Source organism: Gorilla gorilla, chromosome 6 (genome assembly GCF_029281585.2).
Source record: "Gorilla gorilla gorilla isolate KB3781 chromosome 6, NHGRI_mGorGor1-v2.1_pri, whole genome shotgun sequence".
In the NCBI taxonomy this organism is placed as follows: domain Eukaryota; kingdom Metazoa; phylum Chordata; class Mammalia; order Primates; family Hominidae; genus Gorilla; species Gorilla gorilla.
The window spans coordinates 14,696,521-14,716,857 of NC_073230.2; the positions used below are offsets into that span (position 1 = coordinate 14,696,521).

Below are 20,337 nucleotides of genomic sequence, written 5' to 3' on the forward strand. Positions count from 1 at the left end.
TATAGAATTATCCAAACTTCCTGTTGCTACTGAAACTGAAGCAAGAGAAGCAAGGGAAATTGAAACTGAAAATGTGAACCAGCGACTTTACCCAGAAGCACAGTTGATGGCATCAATGAGATTAATTTTTTAATGAAATTAAAGACAGTAGAGGTTTCAGCTGACACTGTTTTTCTCCAGACACTCTACTATGCGGCAGGATGGTAGTTGTTTCCTCTCAACGGAGCTAAAAATTAACTTCATCCTATGGCATGATGTATTAAAATCAGGAGTGTTTGGCCCGGCGTGGTGGCTCACGCGTGTAATCCCAGCACTTTGGGAGGCCGAGGTGGGTGGCTCACGAGGTCAGGATATCAAGACCATCCTGGCTAACACGGTGAAACCCCGTCTCTACTAAGAATACAAAAAAAAAAAAAAAATTAGCCGGGCGCGGAGGCGGGCGCCTGTAGTCCCAGCTACTCAGGAGGCTGAAGGAGGAGAATGCCGCGAACCTGGGAGGCGGAGCTTGCAGTGAGCCGGGATCGCGCGACTGTGCTCCAGCCTGGGCGACAGAGCGAGACTCCGTCTCAAAAAAAAAAATAAAATAAAAAATAAAATAAAATCAGGAGTGTTCATGGTAACTTTCTCTTTCACCTCTCCAACAGGTAATTTCTCTCAAGATCCAACGCAAGCTATTCTATATACACAAGGTCAGCAAACGTTTGATTCATTTTGTCAGCTTTAATATAAATCAAAATCACAGCCAGGAGGCTGGGGTGTGGTAAAACAGACATCAAATCCCCTATTGCCCTAATAGCCAGTCAGTCACCCCCCTCTTTCATGTGGGAAAGAACACCGGAAGCAATTTGACAAGTAACAATCAGGCTTCTAGAGCCATGGACAATTGCTGTTAACTCTTGACTGTTCTGACAACATTTTAGAGCTATCTTTTAGGAATATTAGCCTCCCCCATTAACAAAACGGGGAAAAGCTCATTCCTCAAGGACCTCACTCTTCATTTAGTTCAACAGTTTGGATGGAGAAGGGAGATGTATCTTGAGGGAACACAAGTACATTGATCCCGTTTTCTACCTCACTACATTGCTTGCAGGAAGAGGTCTGCAACTTGGTTCACCCCCTTTTTTTTCTGCTTTAGTATTTTAGTTGGGTCAAAGTAACTAAAGAGTTACTTACTTAAATTGCATATTGCGATCCCCATAATTTCCAATGGGTAAAATTTAGCTATACACTTAAGCTTGCTGTAAACATGCAAGCAAGTTGGGAGAAAATATTGCCATTAGAGAAGTGGAAAAAGACCGGCCCCCTTCTCCATCATCACCAATCAGGTGTTGCGTGAAATCTCCCGCTTACTATTACATATTACTCTCACAGAGAATAAACACCGTATCTTTCAGTAAGGATCTCTGACCTGTCATTATGAAGGGAGGACTAGCCAGACTGAGGGTGTGGTGAGGAACTAGGGGAAGCACAGACAGAAGAAACTGCTTTGAGAGGAGAAGCAACTTTGAAGTGTTGCTTAGGCCAGGCCCTGACCTAGGGTTTGGTTTTTTTGAAGTCTGTCATTAACCCTTCCCTCACTTTCCTTCTACTCTTCAAGTCCTATTACATTCATAGGAATGACTGATTTGCCCCCAGGTATTTTGCTGGTCCTGGGATTGCAGAGAGGAAAAGATACAATCCTGCCCGCAGGAACTCAGTGTATAGAGATGGCTTCTCCAACTTAACTACAGAGAGCTGATAATACTTTTTAGACATGTCGATCCAAAATGACCAATTAAGGATAAGGACTTGGAAGTAAAGAACATAACTCAAAGACAACAAATGCCCATTCACCAAAGATAAAGCCATGAACTGTCCAGGGCAAACGAACTCGCCTTTTGGAGGCTAAGCTTCTTGTGGGAATTTGTAGAGTTTGGGGGAGGTCACTCAGTAACTTCTGTAATGAAAAGTTTTGTGGCAGCGAAGTGCAGTGGCTCACGCCTGTAATCCCAGCACTTTGGGAAGCCGAGGCGGGTGGATCCCTTGAGCCCAGGGGTTTGAGACCAGCCTGGGCAATATGATGAAACCTCATTTCTACTAAAAATACAAAAATTAGCCAGGCGTGTTGGCACACAGCTATAATCCCAGCTACTTGAGTGGCTGAGGCATGAGAATCAGCTGAGCCTGGGAGGTGGAGATCGCAGTGAGCCAAGATCGTGCCACTGCACCCCAGCCTGGGCAACAGAGCGAGACTCTTGTCAAAAAAATAAAGAAGTTTTATTGGTATTATTTGTTCTCTGTTAAGCCCATCTGTTGAGTTCTTGATTTCATTTATCAAGTTTTTCAATTCTAGAATTTCCATTTGGTTATTTTTTATATTTCCAGGTCTCTGCCAATGTTCTCAATCTTAATTTTTATTTCCTTAAACATTTTAAGCATAATCATTATAGAATCCATGTTGGATAGTCACATTATCAAGATCCCCTATTGGTCTAGGTCTATTGTCTGTTTTTTTTTTTGGTATTCAGTTACATTTTCTAGTTATTTTTGGTTGAATTCTGTCTTTGGCAAGAATATGTCAGTAGCCTTTTGAATAGGATGAATGAATCTGTTACACCTTATGGAAGCCATAAAATCTATGCTGCCCCACATGGTGGCAATGGTGTATATACAAATGAAAATCTAAGAACCCCACTGACCTTCTGCTGACCAACATCATAGTGAGGTAAAGAAGTCTCAGAGTTTAGCAAAGTATTATCCTTAAAGAATCAAATGAGATTGTAACCAGTTCATCTTGCCTGCTGCGCAGATACAGCCAATTTGTAAAGACAGGGAAGTGCAATAGAGAAAGATTTTAATATGCATAGAGCCAGCTAAATAGGAGACCAGAATTTTACTATTATTTAAATCAGCCTCCCCCAAAATTTGGAGGCCAGGATTTTTTAAAGACAGTTTGGCAGGCATGAGTTAGTTCCTGGGTAGGGGCCACGGCCACAAGACCAGATGAGTTGGTTTACCATTCCGGGTGGTGCCAGCTGATCCATCAGAATGCAGGGTCTAAAAGATATCTCAAGCACCAATCTTAGGTTTTATAGTAGTAATGTTATCTACAGGAGCAATTGGGGAGGTTAGTAATCTTGTAACCTCTGGGTGCATGACTCCTGAGTCATAATTTTTAATCTTATGGCCAATCTGTTGATTTTACAAAGGTGGCCTGGTCCCCAAGATACATTTTGCCCAAGATGTAATATCACAGGAAACCAGAACCTTCCACTCAACCTCTCATACATAACTGGCTTTATTAGTTTCCCACCACATTCAAGAGCACCTGATGCCCTAAACTGTTTAAGGTTGAATTAAGGAGTGCTCTTTTCAAACTATCCCAATTTACATGAAAACCAAAGATATCAGAAGACCTACAAAATATTCATAGAATTGGGTATCTTGGGACATGAAACAAGTGGATACTTACATATGTGAATCTCACGTCTTAATATCCAGACTAATTCCACCTTGTCCTATTCTTACATACTATCTATTTTTCTCTTGGGAAGTTTTCTAATACTAGCTTAGCAACAGCATATCAATTTCAGTGAAATTAACACTTTAAAATATCCCCACTGGAAGTCAGTGAGTCAGTGCACATGCTGCTCTACAGAGGGGCCCAGTTACAACCTGAGGAGCAGCACTTCATCAGAGCTACCTCTTCAGGCCACATTCCCCACTACCTCAACCAACTGCTCCTCATGAGAAGTAAGATGGATTTCTGGGAAATAATTTCCTTGAGCCATTTTTCCAAAGATAGTGGGGCATTCTTAAATGGTATTCATTTGAACATGGTATTCATTTGAACTTTGACATAATGCCATTATTCTGTAAATGTCATATCCTGGATAGCTAACTATGGCTGACAATCTACCCCTCATCATGACTGTGCTCAAATGCAGATATCTCTAGTGCATCGTTGAACGAAAGGAATTTCACACACTTAAGCCTCTCTGAAATTTTCATCTTTCAATTGTTCGCTTTTGTAACTGTTTTTTGCGGGGATGAAATTGACACTTTAAAAAGAAAAATTGAAGCTTGTGATGGGATTCTAAAATCTAAAAAATTTCCTTTCCAATCATATTTTAAACTGTTAGATCGTTTGCCCATTTATTGTCAATTTAACATGAAAACAGACGCATGTGCACATGGACACATACACACAGGCACATGTGTTGAAGGCCTCTAGCAAGGTTGATGAGACTTGCTCAACTCTATTGCTAGCCACAGATGAGCATACAGGAAGGTTGTAGGACCCAAGTGTGTCCAACCCACAGCCTGTGGGCTGCATGTGGCCCAGGACGGCTTTGAATGTGGCCCAACACAAATTTGTAAACTTTCTTTAAAAAAAATTTTTTTTAAAGCTCATCATCTATCGTTAGTGTTAGTGTATTTTGTGTGTGGCCCAAGACAGTTCTTCTTCCAGTGTGGCCCAGGGAAGCCAAAAGATTGGATACCCCATAGTGCCTTTGAGATTGACGCCTATGGGGAAATGGAGGGAGCAGAATTGGGTGGAAGGAGAAGTTGGACCATGAAGCAGTCCTAGCAAAGGCCTAAGCCAATTCCTCAGGGAAACTGTGCAGCCAGGATAGCCCTTTGGTCTTGTTCTACTGGAGTCTGTCCTTGCTACCCTAAAATTTACGAGTCATTGGATGAGGACCGCCCAGGGAGGAGCCATGACCTTGGACAAGACAGCTCTCTTCAGCTCCTCTTAATTCCCTGAGAAGAACTCAGCTGAGGGTCATCAGCTGCCAGCACTCCCAGCAGCTGAAGATGGGTGCCTCAAACTTGAAGTGGGGACTGGCCCACATACCAGTGTTCCGTATAGAATGACAGTAAAAAAAAGTGGCCATGAAGCTCAGCTACAGTTTCTGTCTTCAAACCTGTAATTTTTTTCATTTAGGTTTTTCAAGATTATCCCAGACCCTCCCATTTCCAGTAGATTTCTTTGTGCTTTGATTTTTGGTCATTTGTTTGTTTGTTTGTTTGTTTCTATTTTGAGACAGGGTCTCACTGTGTCACCCAGGCTGCAGAGCAGTGGTGTAGTCATGGCTCACTGCAGTCTCAAACTCCTGGGCTCAAGAGATTCTCCCACCTCAGCCTTCTGAGCAGCTGGGACCACAAGCATGTGCCACCATGCCCAGCATTTTTTAAAATTTTTTGTAGAGATGAGGTCTCCTATGTTGCCCAGACTAGTCTCAAACTCCTGAGCTCAAACAATCCTCCTGCCTCAGCCTTCCAAAATGCTGGGCTTACAGGCATAAGCCAGTGTGCCTGGCCTGATTTTCAATATTTTAAAAATATTCCAATTTGAAGATTGAAAAGCAGACTAAAATAGTATTGGCTTGAGAACTCCCAAAAAATTATCTGGACAACTACAAGGTATGCTTTCTCCAAAACAGTAATTTCAGATCTGCCAGAACCAATTTGGGCTCCTGTGAAAAGTAGAATTGAGCTTAGGAAGGAGGGAAGTGGGTGGCTGCCAGTGCAGTATGATTGGAGTGGCCGTGGAAAGATTTCCCAGGCCCATCTGCTCTGAAATCATCTTTATTCATGACAGCTTCTGAACTCCAGAAGTGCTTACCTGTCAGTGTCGCTTACCTGTCAGTGTCCTTCACCTGTCTCCTATTGCTGTTTGTCATTTTGTGTTTAACTGAAATCCTAGGCTTGAATACCTGAGGCCCCGAACCTCTCGAGGTCAGGCCAGCCTACTATTCCTCTATGTAAATGGGACCCACAAATGCAGCAAGTGAAAGTGCCGTCATTCCTGCCTTGGTTTTTGCCCAACATAGGAAATGATTATACCTACATAGAGCTGCAGTGAAAGACATGATAGATGCTAACACTTCACCTGGAGATTGCTAAATACCAGCTGATAAGATTGAAGGCTGGATGAGAGCCACTGGGGGAAAGGGGTGAACAGGAAAGTGGACAGACAGCTATGGTAGGCAGAATTTCTGAAAATGCCCTGAGGGATGTCCCATCCTAATCCTCAGAACCCGTGAAGATTGAGATATCACTTCTATGATTATGTTATAAGGTACAATTAACCTTAAAATAAGGAGATTGCCTGCATGGGCCTAGTGTAATCGCATAAGCCTGTAAAATCAGCTTTTCCAAAGAGGGGCAGAAGAGGAAGTTAAAGAGTTGCTGCTTTGAACATCGAGGGGACCATATGAGAAGGAATGTGGATGGCCTCTAGGAGCAGAGAGGACCCCAGCTGACATCCAGCAAGAAAACAGGGACTTCAGTCTTAAAACCACAAGGGTGGAATTCTGCCAATATTCTCAATGAGCTTGGAAGTGGATTCTTACCCAAGCCTCCAGGGAAAAGCCCTGACAACACTTTGATTTTGGCCTGTGAGACTCTTGAGTATAGAACCCAACCTAGCCTGCCTGGAGTTGTAACCTACAAAAGCGTGAGATGATAAACTGGTGTCATTTTAAGCTGCTAAGTTTGTGGTAATTTGTTGCTGCAGCAATAGGGAACTAGTACAGTAGCCAAGACAAACAAGTCTACTTGTCACTATTTTTGAAAAAACACTTTCTTTGGAAGAAACTGGAATCTGCCTCTAAAACCATCTGGCATCTGGCATAAGGGGAAGGCGGACTGAGATCCAAAACTATTATGTGCCGGCTTGAGCTTCAACTTTATGTATACCAAACCATTTATACCTCACACCTACCCTCTGTGACAAACACTATTATTATCCCAATGTTATCTCCATGGGCTTCTAACTGCTGTTCGGAGAAATTAAATGATTGGACCAGTAAGTTCTCAATCCCAGCTGTGCACCAGAATCACCGCATCACCTGAGTTTTGTTTGTTTTGCTTTGTTTTGTTTTTAAGCTAATGAGCTTTCAGAAAGTCAGGATGCTGAGGCCTCAACCCTGACCCACTGAATCAGGGAGGCCCAGACCTCTTGCACTTATTAAAGCTCTTGGATGATTCTGATTTAACCCAGATGTTTGGCAACCAGTGGTTTAAAGTGTGGTTAATGGACACCAGCATCAGATGCCCTCAGGGTGGTGGTAACCACTGATGTTGTGTCCCTAACAGCCATCCTCTGCTACTTCACTTACAACAGGACCTCAGGTGTGCTCAGATGGCTACGTGCCTGGCCAGAGGGGTTAAACCATGGTTCTCAATTTTCAGCTCTAGTCATGTTATCACATTTCTCTTTCCCAATACCATCCTGTGAAGGTTAATTTCATGGAGCAACTTGACTGGCCATGGGGTTCCCAGATTAAACATTATTTCCAAGCGTCTCTGTGAGAGTGTTCCCAAATAACATTAGCATTTGAATCAACAGACTTAGTAGGTTGCCCTCCCCGACATGGGTAGGCATCATCTAATCTATTGAGGGTCTCAATAGAACAAAAGGTGGAGGAAGGAGGAATTTGCCCTCTTTTTCCTGCCTCACCTCTTGACCTGGGTCATCTCATCATCTCTAGTCCTTAGACTGGGATTTACACCATCAACTCCTCTGGTTCTCAGGCCTTTGGACTTGGACTGAATTACACTGTCAGAGGCATTTGAACCAGAGTGACTCCATCTTGCATAGGGGCTAGGTAAAATAAGGCTGAGACCTGCTGGGCCGCATTCCCAGGAGGTTAGGTGTTGTAAGTCACAGGATAAGATAAGAGGTCAGCACAAGATACAGGTCATAAAGATCCTGCTGGTCAAATAGGTCGCAGTAAAGAAACTGGGCAAAACCGACCAGAACCAAGATGACGACAAGAGTGACCTCTGGTCGTCCTCACTGCTCATTATATGCCAATTATAATACATTAGCATGCTAAAGACACTCCTACCAGGGACGTGACAGTTTATAGGTGCCATGGCAATGTCAGGAATTCACCCTATATGGTCTAAAAAGGGGAGAAACCCTCAGTTCTGGGAATTGCCCACCCCTTTCCCGGAAAACTCATGAATAATCCACCCCTTGTTTAGCATATAATCAAGAAGCCACAATAAGTATAAGCAGCTGAGCAGCCCATGCTGCTGCTCTGCTTATGGAGTAGCCATTCTTTATTTCTTTACGTTCTTAATAACTTACTTGCTTTCACTTTACTCTATGGACTTGCCCCAAATTCTTTCTTGTGGGAGATCCAAGAACACTCTCTTGGGGTCTGGATCAGGACCCCTTTCTTATAACACCACCACCTGCTTTCTTGGGTCTCCAGCTTGCAGATGGCAGATTGTGGGACTTACTTCTTAGCCTTCATAACTGCATGACCAATTTATCACATTAAATCTTATTTTCTTTATATATATCTCCATCCTACTGGTTTCTCTGGAGAACCCTAATACATTTCCCATCTCTCTGCAGCTAGAATCAGCCAAAAACATATAAGAAGACTCCACCAGGAGTGGGGAGTTCTTGGGAAAGCTTTTGCTTCTGAAAAAAAGATAAAAAAGTACACAGGAGAGCTGTCTGGTGCCATTCCTTGAGCATGTGAGAGACTGTGTCACCAGGAGCAGCAGTTATCTGTGGCCATAAGTTGAGATGACTGGATGAAATGCTAACATGTAGAGAAGGTAGGACAAAAAGAAAGAACCAGGGACTCTGATGACATTGTTGAGGTGCATCAACCCTAGAACCATTATTAAGAGATTTATTATGTGAGATATTATTATTTACTGTTTTACTACTTGCAGCTGAAAGCATTTCTAACTGTGTACAGGACTACTTTTAAATGCAAGAAAGAATTTCTGGTGTTGAGGACTGGGTTATTTGCATTAACAACCATCCAATTCTTTGTGCACTGAAGTCTAAGTCACCCACATTCTAGGGTCACCTACACAGATAGTGATGAAGCTGCTTCTAACTGGTCCATGTTTTTTCCACTCTATGATAGTAAAAACAAATAGAAAAACATCTGCATTCCTCCCTTTTTACACACTCCCTGCGGCAATGTTGGTATTAGACATAGCAGAAAATAATAACTAAGAAAATAACTTGAAGAAAACATGTCTACAAGCTTTTTGTTAAGAAAAAAAAAACCCAATCTTTAAAGCCCATATTTATTATACAAATAAATCAGAAATAATAGGTATATGGGGAGAAATGGGAGAAGAGAAAGGAAAGTCAAGATACTGCTCATTTTTCACATTAATTCCAAAGGACAAAGGATGGGATGGGAGCTCGGGGGTTTCTGAAAATGCTCACCACAATCAGTTTACACAACTTTTCAGAAATATGTTAACTCTGTGTCAGAGCACAGTTTAATAATCTAGATATATATAGAGACACAATCTGTTTGTCTAAAGAAGCTTCCAGATTTTCCATTTAGTGTGTCTTTTACCTTTACCATAACCCTGAGTCATCTCTGATAGTTCTCATTTTGGAAGTGATTCCATGCATAGAAAGTTGTGTGTGGGCTCCCTAAGGACAGCAGCTGGGTCCCTTTTGTTCATTGGCTTACCCATAGCCTGCAGCACAATGCTTTGAACATAGGTAGTATTCAACCAATGTCAACTACAAGATCCCAGAAAACCCCTTACCTTTAGGAATGTGTGTCTTGTGAGGCAGCTGGGATATTATCGCTAGCTCATTTTCTCAGACAAAACACAGAACAGTGACATAGTTTTGTAAAGGTCACAGGGCTAAGCAGCTCTCTCCAAATTTATTCTTGTGCACTTTTCCCCAGGTTTATTCCCAACAATGCCTGCTACACTCTTTAAAACCAGCCTCAGACACATCTGTTCTATGAAAATTACATGGAACAGAGAAGTAACTATTTCCTCTCAATGAACAACATTCTTCCATTTAAAAGGAAAAAGTGAACTTTGTGGGTTCCTCTTGTATAATTAGAATTTAATTTCCTTCAGATGGAGATGTGTAACTGATATTGCTTATTATATACTGCACAGTCACTAATATAGAGAGATTCAATATGTATTCACTATGACAATGCATCAAAGAACTTTTTTTTTACCCTTTTATCTTCATACCTTAGTTTGTTTTACAGAAAGAATTGGCATTTCATTAAATATATAAATAAATAAAAGACTATTTTTTCCAGATTCACTAAACAGGTGTTGCTTACCTTAAGGCAAAATTTTTATAAACTAAAAAAATTCAGTTTCTATAACTGTTCCAACATGAAAAGGACTAGTTATTCACCTGAGAGGAAATGTCTTATAACGAAGACTTTTTATTGAATCTGGATTAGTCCCTTGCCCAACACTAATACTGACATTTTTCCTGCTGAGTTGCAAGTGACAATTCACTTTTGGAAGAATTTATGGGAAAATATAACATTATTCTATTTCCCAACCACAAGTTTTGTTTATTCCTCACACTATATAGATGGTGAGTCTCAGAGAACTGGGGGCTTCTTTGCTCCTTGATGGGGAAACCCAGCTGTGTGCTTCACGCAGGGCTGTCCATAGCCTGCAGCACAAGGCTTTGAACATACAAGGGGGTGTTCAACCAATGGCAACTGCAAGATCCCAGAAGGCTCCTTACACTGTGGGGACTGACAGCCTCTTATTCCCCAATAACTCCTGTGGTGTTTCCAGCTTCACTCTTACATTGGCAAGTAGGGATGGAACGCACTGACTGCCGTGTGAATGAACTGTGTACCTTGTTACTTCAAACATTGAAACTCTGATATTAAATTTTTTTTTTTTTTTTTTAGACGGAGTCTCGCTCTGTCACCCAGGCTGGAGTACAGTGGCGCGATCTTTGCTCACTGCAACCTCTGCCTCCCGGGTGCAAGCGATTCTACTGCCTCAGCCTCCTGAGTAGCTGGGATTACAGTCACATACCACCACACCCGGCTAATTTTTCTATTTTTAGTAGAGATGCGGTTTCACCATGTTGGTCTGGCTGGTCTCGAACTCCTGGCCTCGTGATCCACCTGCCTTGGCCTCCCAAAGTGCTGGGATTACAGGCATGAGCCACCTCACCCGGCCCATTAAATATTTTTTAATGTGAGAAGATATACTTGTTATCATGAACATACAAGGGAGGGATTTGATCACAGCCGAGCATTGAGGACATGTGACTTTGCGTGACTTGAAAAACCCTGGATACCAACATCTGATCAAGTGGAAAATTCATATGCCTAGGAAAAGTAGCCCCTGTGATGGGTGAATTTGGTGGCACTGAAATTTTTTCTTTAACTGCATTGAAAGGAGATGTATCAAACAAGCTTCAGCATGTTATTTAATTATGAGATCTGTTTTAAAATTTAAGTGAAAAACCAGGATATCTAGAAGCAAGTTATAGAGAATGCAAAACCTACTCCCCTTTAGGTATTCAACTTGACGAGCCAAGTGATAATAATGGCTGTAGTCAGCTGTTGTTATTTTTGCAGTATCTAAGGAAGAGAGTGTAGATGAATTCTTCTCTTGTGAACTGCTTCAGTTAACTATGAAAGGAATCAACGTGTTCAATCTCATCCAAGATTTCTTTTTGAACCATTAGCTAACACTTCATGTGTGTGGATCAATTCTTACTGATGGTACCTCCTGCTATGCTTGGTAAAACATCAAGCTTTGCTGCCTAGAATACAAAATAAATAAAAATGAGTAGCTATTTGTATAATGCACTATTGTGCACTTGCTGCAAGAAGTTTGCCTGCAAAAACAAATAATGTTCTGTCTTCTTTATATGGTAACAAAAAACTCCACCAAGAAAAAGATCCAAAACTTTGCCTCTTCCATGATTTTTTTAAAGGAATTGGTAAGCTGACACATCCATTTCCATATAGAAATGAGGTGGCTTCCCACAGCAACATGTTTATTTTGCAACTAGATAAAGTTATGAAAATTAACTGAAGCACTTCTCTCTTTCATCCTTCTGAGAGGGTAGCCTTCCCTTAGTTGTCTTGGGTGCCCATGTAATTGAAGAAAGCAAGAATGCAAAAATATTATATTTTTCCAATTCTGGCACTAAAAAAATAAGATTATGCAGGAAAAAAAAAAAGACTTTCAAGTCAGGTTATTTCCTTGAGAGATTTCCCAAATACTCTGTCTCCTCTTTAACATACCATAGTCCCAGCCTGGAGGATCCAGCTTACAGAATTTTCCTGTGGGCTAGAGAAGAAACCTTTACTCCCTATGACAGCAAAGCTTCAAGACCTGCTGCTACATGGCAGAAGATACGACATCACAAAATAGACAACCCACCCGTTTTTTCCCCAAAGGATGGTGGGAAGAAGGAAGCAGAATGGAAAAGAACTAGGAAAGCCAAGTACAGAGATGATGTGTGTTCCAAGCACCACCCACCTTACCCCACCCCTGTCCCGCCCAGCTTAGAGGACTGAAGAAAATGCAGAATTAGGCATGGGTAGGGCTGCTTTTGTCCTAGTTCCCTTGGGACTGGTCGGGGACAGGCTCATAGGCTGTTCTGCACCACCCAGAGAGAAGCTGTGTCACTTGGCAGTACAGTAGGTCAGGAGAAGATTGTGGTGGCCTCACGTGGCTCTGTGGTATTTATATAGGATCCTGCAGCTGCTGAGTCTCTGGTGCGGAGCAGCCCAGTGGGGGTTGTTATAGTGGCAGTGGGGTGCCCTGTAGAGAGCATTACAGAGTGGGTCACCAGGCCCAGGATTAGAAGTGTCTGTAGCCCCCAAGGTACCAGGACAGGACTGAATCAGTCAAGAAGAGACGAGATGATGATGACGGAGTGGCCACAAAGTCCTCCCACCCCTACCCTATCCCAGATGAGCCCATGCTGTAACCACATGAAGAGCAAAGAAACAACTATTTATTCTCAGGGACTGTGTTAATGATTCCCAACCATCAGCATTGAAGAAGAGGTCCGGAAGAATGTGAAGAATGCTAAGTCTTGTGTGGAGAATAGAGGGGAGCATGAAGACAATCCACAGCCTGCAGGCAGGGACTTCATGGACACTCTACATTGTGCAGCAGCCACAGAATTCAGCCACAGGTGCCAGCTGGGTGAGTACCAACCAGGTGGATTAGGTCCACCCCCCGGAAGATGCATAAAAAAACCACACCTGTCCCCCCAGATCCACAGAAGCCATCTTAGGGAAGAATCAGTGGGGATACTCAAGATCAAAAATGTGGAAGGCTCTTTTTCTGTCTTTTTTCCAAGAGCTGATTATTATCTGAAGGGATTGCTTACTAATTGGAACTAAGATTTCACCCAGATAGTGCTAAACGTTAGAGATCTTTCCCCCCACTACTGGAGATCAGAGAGAAGTTCGCAACATTTATAGATAAAAATCATATCTCAATTGTAGTATAAGTTAAATTTGTAACTATTATATTTGTTTTTGAAAGCCATAAAAGTCTGCCTATTTACAACCAAATAATGCCATAGTTGACAATTTTAAAAAATAGAAACTTTATCTTTTACCTAGCATATGCAGTAGCTATATTCAAACATGAAAATGAACACAATTAATTCATCTAAATATTAATCTAATAAGAACATGGTGTGACCAGAGAGAAATTATTTGCTTTTATAAGAAAATTTTAGTGGGGGATAAAGCATATTGAAATAACTTTCCTTTTCTTACAGAAACTGTTTTAACAAAATGAAAAAATGACCATTGCAACTGATATGACAACATACTTTGCAACAATTGAGTGACTAATTTTTATGGATTTTTTTCCACTAGACATTTCATGTAGAAAAAAACAAAAACAAGAACCAAGGATACTGGAGCTTTTTAAAAAATTTCATTTCTATCGATCATTGTCTTCTATATAAATTATTTTTACTTAATTACAACTCAATGAATATATTTTAACAAGAAAGACTTGGGAATTTCTGAGAACTTGACTAGCATTTTCTACAAATGGCAAAGAGAGCAGTGAAGATTATGTGATTTTAGATTTTTCTCACTTTTACACATCAAAATAAGAACTAGAAATTGATGTTGACATGAATATAGTTATTTCCAAGGGAAATGTCCTTATTTCTTGAATATCTTGGAACAAAAGCTAAAGGAGTATATGTTATTTTTATATGGCAATAACTTTAATGTGTTATTAATTCAGGGTTGTAATAAACTCTAGTTGTGTTTTCACTCTATAATTATAATTAGTTAAAAAGTATCTTCTCTCATCATTATGTCCATGATGCTTACATGGACATAGTTTGAGAAAAAAATGATGCAAGTTGCCATACAATTAGGACCACAGTTCAAAATTCAAACTCAGCACAACTTTCCAAAGATCTGGTACTTAAGTTCCGTTCCTATAGCAGCAACTCAACACACAAAGCCCACTGCCCTGATCTAAATGTAACCAAAACCTAATGCAAGCATTCATTTACCTCTCATTTTAAACCATGTCTTGTAGATTTTGATAGACTAGATGTGTTAAGAAGCAACTGGAAAAGCTAGGGCACTGTATAATCACTGCTGTTGATATAAAACAAATGTAGTAACTATGTCTAAATTGTAAGAGCACATTTTGAACATAGAATCATTTCAAGCAGGCATTTTCTCATGAGCTATTTGATCTTGAAGGCTCAGCATGTCAACATTCAATACATTAGCTCAGTGTCATTCCTTCCCTCCAGTGTTCTTCCAGCTGGCAGTCCTGTACATCCATTTGTCAATGGCAGCTCCTTTTCCTTCTTCATTGGCAGTCAGTCTTGCTCGAAAACGTTGGGGCCTGCACCCGACATCTCAGCCTTCCTCCCTCCTTACTGTCCTTGTTTTTGTCCAGTTATTACATCTTCTCACATTCCAATGGGCACCAGATTCATTTTCATAAAAGGAAGTAGGTAGTGTGGAAAATCCTTACATGTATAGCATTTTGTTAAACTGTCCATTGGTTAGAGTTGAGCAATTAGATTGTCTAGATTCAAAGGTAGTTTTTACTACCAGATGTCTGCTTCTCCCAAGAAGAAAGTCTGTCTCACAGTTTCATCCCCAGGTCCCAAGGGGTCCACGGGGGTGTGTGAGCTTGCTTCTTGGGAAAAAAGACATCTGGAGTTCTCCCACACTGCCCATGCTGTGCAGGATGTCTGGGAGGCTCTCCTCTGCTGACTTGATGCTTCCATTTCTCATTGTGTCTAGGTCAGTCTGGCTGTTCACTTTGGTATCTCAGCCACCCACCCCTTCTTACTTCCAACAAGTGCTTAAAGTAGATTCAGTATTGGATGCATATAATTTTTTTCACAATTTTACCAAGAAATCAACAAAGTACTGCAGCATGTTTACTAATGCTGTAAAGACAAGTCCCTCATACAACCCTTTTCCAATCTCCATACTGCCCTGGCTCCTGCCAGTCTCAGACACCCTACTCTTAGACCTTTGTGTTTTCCACAAGGACTCTGCCTCTTCGGCCCAGTCACCTGGGTCACCTGAGCTCATGGCCCTCCATCCATAACCAAAGACCTATCTGAGTGCCACCCCCTTGGGAGGAACTCCTAGCAAACTCACACAAATTTTATGGATATAAAACTTAATAGATATAAAAATATCTGAGTAATGGATATACATGAATTTATTTCTGGGTATGTTTTTGGCTAACAAAAGAATTTTGGATTAACAGCAGCTCCTATCAGGGGTACTTAGAAAAAAACAACAAATTAGTCATAGACAAAAGGAGGCAGAGAAAGTTGGAAGGAAAGGAATAGAGATATGTGTAATGGAATACTGAAAAGATAAAAGATAATGGAAAGTAACCTGAGGCCTAAGAACCAAAGCATGCAAGGATATATGAGTAAAGAGAAGTACTGAAGAGCTGGGATGCTGGGGAGTAGGTGATGGGTGTTAACAACCTCAGAGTTAAAAATTCAGAAAAAGATTTGCAGTAAATATGGCTAGTTATCTCTGGGATTCAATTTTCCTCTTCTTCTGAAATAAAATACTTATTTGTTTAGGGCAGAAATGTCATCAGTTCAGAATATTTAACTTCCTAGACCCCCCTTTGGCTAAGGGGCAGATGTGACACCAGTGAGATGCAGGTGAATGGGGTTCTAGAGGCTTTCCTTCCACAGCAGGGGACAAAGCCTCAGAAAGAAAAGAATGTTGCTATTTCCCTCTGCTTTCTCCTAATTCCTGCCTTGTGAGTGGTCCTGATGCTGACAGATGCAGTAGGTATCTTGCAGCCACAAGGAAGAAAACAGCATGACTAAGGACAGGAGGAGCTGAAAGGGGGATGACACATGATTTCTGATGAAAGCCTTGAGCCATGACATTTTTTAAATGAAACTAGATACCTCTTACTGAAATGGAGGGATTTCCAGTTAAATTTCCAGCAAAAGAATGAAAAATGGAAATTAACTATAAATCACTTATTTATGTAAAATAATATGAACATAATTTCTATTTGGGGTTCTGTTTTTGTTATTGTATTTTAGTAAACCTTAAAATATAAGAGATTTAAAGTTTACTTATAACCTGAGTCTGCCAAGTGTTTTCTATTTCTTTGTGTATGGTTTTAAGTTCTTCAGCCTCAAATAGTACTTCACTGGGTGTTTTCAGGAACCTACATCTGTTTGGGGAGGAACTGCTATGTTATAATCCTCTAGGACTTTGAGTCCAAGGATATACACACCCCAGCAATCATAGTCTTATAGCCACTAATTCAATTCTTCTTATAGCTTTTGGGGTTTGGGTATTACCCCTTAGAAGCCAAGTTATTAGCTGAATAAGGAACTAACACCTCCAACAATGCTGTTCACTCAGAATGTTTCTTAAAAAACTCTTTGTTATCCGAGCAAATCCTAAGGATATACACCCAAGATGAGTTATGGAGAATTAATTACTGACTCCTGAGAATCTAAAAATGGGGCAGCAGCCCAGGTGTTCTCATCCTTGAGTCATGCTGTTTCATAGATGCAACTTACCTTAGGTAAACTTAGTGTTTATTTTTGATAGTGCAACGAGTATAGAGCTCAGACCCATTTCCAGTGACTTCCTTTAGGAAATCTCAGTATATATTTGTTCATTAATGTGCAATAAGAATAAGCTTTCTAAAATTTGGACAAGTAGAAAAAAAGTGGTATTTCTGTTCTTTGAATAAAAAGCAAATGCATTTAAAACATGCATAATACACAAGTAGGTAAATTTATCAAAAGGAAAAAATGATCAATCCTATTTAAACTACCTGTTTTACAATTGCAATAGTTTCTTATTCAGAAATGTATTAGGTCAACTTAAGTACTATTTATTACATCAGAGCTACCAACACCTTTATTACCCTGTTTGGAAGACTGAACATGGATCAGATATTAGTTCCACCTTAGATATAGCAAATCATTTATTTCCATTTTCATAGTTGAAATTTAGAAAGCAAACGGACCCAGAGGGGATATGCCCACAAGCAGGAGATGAACGTGTTCCAAATGGCAGTATATTTCCAAGGAGACTTACAGGCTTTTTATTCCAAGGATTGGCTCAATACTTCATTACTCAGAAAGTGTGTTTGATCAGGCGAGACCTTCAAATTTGAGCTCCTCTGTGGTCAGGGGAATGCTAATGACTGTCTGACAGATTGTCACAGACATTGGATTTTTTTTCTTAGCATCTCTGGCCAGATTTCCTGTTTTCTGGCAGCTGTGCTGGTGCAGATTGCCAAGAGGCACCATACCCACAATCTTGAGAGGATTCTGTTTCCAGCAAGCCTTCTTTTACTGTCATCTATGTATTACATCTCTATTTCAAGTCTCTCTAGAATTTATAGTCATACTGGGCATTTAGTTTCAATTTGCATTTGTTACGTGGCTTTACATGACTTTTTGTCTACTTCATGAATCTGTCCGATCTTCCCAGTAGATCAAAGCACCTGGAGGATCTGACTCTCTTTGACATAGAGAGACTCCCCAGAGACCATGCCTTTGATTTCATTTATAGCCCTTTAGGACAGTGTTTCCCCCTCAAACTCTCTTGCAGACTGGTAAATGTCCTAAATTATTGAGTGGGGAATAGAAGGAATGGAGTAGGAAGTGAAATCCAAGACAAGTCACAGTACCTGTTCATAAAAGGGAGGGGTTGCTAGGCAGGAAATCTTTGCCACTCTGGTCTTTTCTCTTAGAGAACACTACCCAGGACTGCTCATCGATCATTGTCAACTATTTACTTTTACGTTAGGGTAAAAATGACCTTATATGCAAGTAGTAGTGATTCTTGGAGTAATACATGATGCCTAAACAATACCTGCAGGTGGGAATAAATTAGAGGTGTGACAGGGCAGTGCTTCACAAATGTTCCAGCTCAAGGTACAATCTCAAGCTTGTTCCAGCAAGTACATGCCCCTGTATAGGGGTTAGGGGCTTTGTCTTCTACCTTCACCATTCCTAAGGTATTTAAATCCAAGTCTCTAATAACTTATTCTGGTTTTTAAAGAGGGTAGTTGTTCACATGATAATAATTTCAATAGGGCTGAGATGTTTTGGAGCATGGTAGATGGGCATCACTCCTACTGAGGCTTGCAGGCAAAGAGGAAGACAGATATTGACATATCTCAGCACGGGTACATGTGCTGCAAGTCACCTATTGGTCAGTTGTAAGAGCAGGTGCAGGACACTGTATATACAAGTCAACACTGGGAGAGGCACATGTAAGAGCTGAGGGCTTATAGCAAGGCTTGGGCAAAGTAAGGGGTACGGTTGAGCCAGAAAGTCTATGAAAATGAAAAGGCCAGGGGTAGAACCTCAGGCCTCAGATCTTGGTTAAATCCTAAAAACTACTCCTTGTGCTTCTGTTGCAGACAATGCATAGGAGTGAATGAGACAGAAAGCAAGACCATGAGGATGACTAAGAAGAGCAAGTACAACATGGCTGAGACTAAGGGTCCAGGGAGTTAAGAATAAGTGGCCTATTGTCATGTCCTATATAAGTAGAGTATATGGATGGGAGGCCAAGAATACACCAACAAATAAAATATTGAATATATCGGTCAAGGGCATATCGAGATGATCAGGATGCTGCCTATTGGAATGTTTATCCTCCCACCCCACACCAGAAGAGGAGCTTCTTGTCTTGTTCACCACTGTTTCCCAGCTCCTGGAAGAGCCTGGCACATAAAAGGTGCACAATGAACATTCATTAAAATCAATGATTAATTGAACTGGCTAGTATTCCATCTCACTTTCATTATTGGAGAACTGAAGAGCCAGCTAGCCTACAAAAACTCATTCTGGATGTAGAAGCAATAAGAAAACATGCATTCAAATAAAAGCAGAGAATCCTTCTAATATTTCTTCATGTGTCTATCTTTTCCCATCCCCAACACATTTATTTTCCTTGACCTGCAAAGGATCTGTTTTGTCCATGATGAGTCCCAAAAACAGCCCTCAAAGTGGTTCTCCCCACCTACCCCACTCCACTGATGCTGCATCACATGGTAGGGTGTTGCCTTGCTCCTCCATGCAGGGAGCTTTTCTCAGCACCACTAAGGTACCAGGGAAGTGGTAACTGGGAACAATTTTCCCCAATACACATAAAGCCTAGATAAAAAGTAGGGTGATACATAGGCAAGGGGTAGATGGGGCCTTTCTAGAGGACACTATGTCTTCCTGAATTTAGTCCATTCATAATCAACAAACCAGCCCTACTGATTTAATGCCTAGGCTCTGCTGCCTGACTATATTTAGCAAAGCTTTCGAATGGCAGAGTGATTTCCTATAGGAATACTGAGTTTTTTCCAGGGACAGATATAGCCTTGGTACATTGTCTAGTTATGTAGGATTTTTTTTTTTTTTTACTGCACTTGTGCTGTTCTCCTTTTTTCAACTTATAGCTGGAGACCTTTTTCTGCTACCTCAAAACCTTTTTGAAATTAACCAGTAATAAATAAGATCTTTCTCTATAGACAGCTTTTTTCAAAGGAATAAAAGAATTAGAAAATATGGAGGATCCATAGTACACATGCCTTTGGTTCCTGAGGTCCCTTAGATGATATGGAATTCTTTAAAAATGTAGATAGATTTTGATAACATCATAATCAAGATCCTAAGAAATCACTAGCATCCATCAGATTATAAAGTTTCTAAGCAATTCTCTCCCCAACCCCCATCCTGAGCCTAACATGGTGACTTGCTCACAGCCTCACTGGATAGATACTGGTTAGATAAATGAAAGCATTCATTAATCAATGTGATGTGAAGAATTTAGATAAATGATTCCTATTTCTCTCAGTTTAACAAGGGGAAATAGTCCAATAAACATATCTGTAAGTTTGATAGAATTTGTAAGTTCCTTTGAATATTTGGAAATCTATGATTTCATTTTTAAGACACACAGAATCTATTAGGATAGAGCACTGAATTTTATTCAGTTAGGTAATTTTGTGCCTCTTATTTTTAACCAGTTTGGTGTCTTTCTTGTGCTTTTCACTATAGTATTCATGGATCCTATTAACAGTAAAGAA

General features: G+C 40.7%; 1 protein-coding gene across 3 annotated transcripts in view; it reads left to right on the forward strand.

Moving 5' to 3' along the window:
• Positions 1–19,162, forward strand: part of C1GALT1 (core 1 synthase, glycoprotein-N-acetylgalactosamine 3-beta-galactosyltransferase 1) — a 123,808-nt gene extending 104,646 nt beyond the window's left edge. For 2 of the 3 annotated variants that reach the window (XM_063708378.1, XM_063708376.1), the window contains exon 5: positions 18,676–19,162. The gene's annotated coding sequence lies outside the window, so the exon portion shown is untranslated. Of the gene's footprint in view, positions 1–5; positions 415–18,675 lie in introns of those variants that run through there. The other variant, XM_063708377.1, reaches the window with a different exon arrangement.
• The last annotated feature ends 1,175 nt before the right edge of the window (positions 19,163–20,337 follow it).